A 2815-nucleotide genomic window follows, 5' to 3' on the forward strand; every position below is an offset into this window, starting at 1 on the left:
TAATGAATTACAGTCGTCCAGCCTGGAAGTAATAAATGCATGAACTAGTTTTTCAGCGTCACTCTGAGACAGGATATTTCTAACTTTAGAGATGTTGTGCAAAAAGAAATCAGTCCTACATATGATGATGGATGTCCAGGTGTGTGTATGACAGCGGTGTGCTAAGACTGTGACACACCAGCACTAACAGAACAACCTTTGATGTTCTGGGCCGTGGCGGTCACGTAGATGAAAGTGCATTTAGTGGATTCTTCGTGTTTGCTTTGCAAAGACAACGAGGAGCAAAAAACTGTGCAAAGCACAATTAAAAATACATTTTCTGAAAACAAAATGTAAACAGGAGCCAGGACCTGTGCACACACTTGGGAACCTCAGCGATAACTATGACCGTTCAGCCTCCACGTTCAGTGCATTACAGTGAGAGGTGCTGTAATCCATGGAACCATGAAGCCTGCTGTGCCAGGAAATCCTGAAGGATTATATTCAGTCATCGGTTTCAAACGTGTCAGCGAGCGTCCTGGTGATTGAGGTCCTTTGACATAACTCAGTGAAGACGAGTACCTCACGACTCCTCCACAGAGACGTGAAACACTTAATGCCTGATTTATATTCTTGCTGCTGAGATATCAGGTTTAGGAGGCGATGACTTTTTCACAAGCAGCTTTGTCTAGTGTTGTTTTAATAAATAAAAAGGAGAGAAGACAAAGAGACGAGGCCAGTGTCAACATCACAGATGCAGCTATAAGAAATAATAATATGATAATTCTATAATAATTCTTAGACCTGCCCAGTGAAGTCATTGTACCGCCTCAGCTGACTTCTTTTGCTCATTTTGAAAGTTCAAGCTTCATTACTCGGTGCTTCTGCAGACGTCGGTAACCAGCGTGGCTGAGAAGGCCGCTGAGCAGATGCACGTGTGCAGACTGTGTGCAGCACATTTTTATGGAGAGAAATATGTGTCAGGATTGCAGCTGTGTATAATCCACAGGAGTAAACCCACATGGCAAAGGGCTGGGATTAAATCTGTGTGTACTTCCTCCCACTGAACTGAAGCAGAGCAGTTGAAGCTATATTGAAATGTATTAGCTTCATTTTCTAAACCATTTCTTTTCTTTGCCGAATGAACTTTGTTTACATGATTGAGATAAATTAACAAACAACAACATTTGGCAGCATATAAAACGATTTTACAATCGTAAAACTGGGACATCTGTGCTTCCACTGTGTACCTGTGTTTTCCCCACAAATAAAACCAAAACAAAGATAGAAAGCACGCTTCAGCAGTCACACGGTTTAAACCACCTGCTGCTACGTGCTGGACACAACAAGTACTGAGCATGGATCATCCTCATATCTGACCTAATCTCTGTATATTTTATTTAATCTGTGTAATGTGGAACAAACGTTAATAACTGTAATAACTGCAGGCTCACATTAATAATCATGTTTTTGCAGGTTCTCATACATCTCACTGTGCGGCAGGCTGCGCTGTGTCTATGAGCGGTTCTGTTTATTACAGAAAAGAAAGAAAAGAAACGTACACACACAGAAGAAGTTCACGGGGGGCTCCTGTCGCCCACCCCTCTGGTAGCACCCCTGGATAGCAGTAACATGTAGCCCCATACGGCTCGACACTGAGCTGCGTGGCGGCTCCACCACGAGGGGAACAACGTGTCACCGTTTGTGTGGATGTGACTCCCGCAGCTCCAGCTGGTTTGGACCAGGTCGCATCTGTGGTGCTTCCTGCTGCAGCCTAATGTTTGATCACGTTCAGCTTCATCACCATGTCTGTCACGATGTGGTCATGTGTTCAGTTAGTTACTTATGGACGCAGGTGATGCAAGTATGTACTCCTTTGTTTGGAGGCACTGTACTTGTACTTGTTTATATTTTCTGTTACTGCTTTTCTTCCCATTCATATGGAAACACGTTTCATTGTACTACACTGGGAAACCTAATGTTGACATCATTAAGGGAGTAAGAAGCACAGCAGACATCAGCAGTTGGAACAGTCACGAGGACTTTTCTTTATTGTTTCTGAACAGACGAACAACATAGAAGTACTCCAGCACAGGCGGGATCATGACACACACACAAAAACGCTTCATATTCAGGATGAAATCTTTTTAAATAAAATGTAAAAGCAGTTATTCTTCCATCTTCACCTAACGACGTGTGACAGTAAATATTTCTCCATCACGGTAACATTACAGCCGCTCCTCACTTTGGTTTCTCTTGTGTTTAAACAACACATGAATTCAAAAGTCAGTCAGTGCAAATGATCAGTTTTATTATACAGTTAAAGCATAAAGGATTGCTGATAAGCCCCACCCCCAAGAACAGTATTTCCAGGAATCCCCCTTTCTGATAGGTCAAGGGATTCCTGGGAAAACTGGACCCCAGGAGAGAGGAGAAGAGGAAGGAACAGTTTGTTCTCAGCTTGTTTCCAATTTCGTTTGTTCTTGAAATGGGACAAAGCAGCATTGTTAGAACTGGAATAGTTATAAATTCAATTTAATAGTCCAGTCACCTGAAATCCACAGCCATGCCTGCAGCTGCCTCCTTTCACAGGATCCGGGATTTTTTCCTATTCCAGCAGCAGGTCTGTGGAGACCTACTGCTGGGCTACGTGTCCTGGTGGTGGATATGTTTAAATTGGTATTTGCGCCCTCCGTCCCGAGCTACAGTGCTTCATCTCAGACTACCAACTGACCAGAGATGCAGCACTGCACCATGGGCCGCAGGGATGGAAGGAAACTGCAGAAACACAGAGGGAAGCAGTTAGATATGAATGAAAAGAGAGGACCTCAGAACA

Source organism: Pundamilia nyererei, unplaced genomic scaffold, assembly GCF_000239375.1.
Source record: "Pundamilia nyererei isolate P.nyererei 1_Seehausen unplaced genomic scaffold, PunNye1.0 scaffold00305, whole genome shotgun sequence".
In the NCBI taxonomy this organism is placed as follows: Eukaryota; Metazoa; Chordata; class Actinopteri; order Cichliformes; family Cichlidae; genus Pundamilia; species Pundamilia nyererei.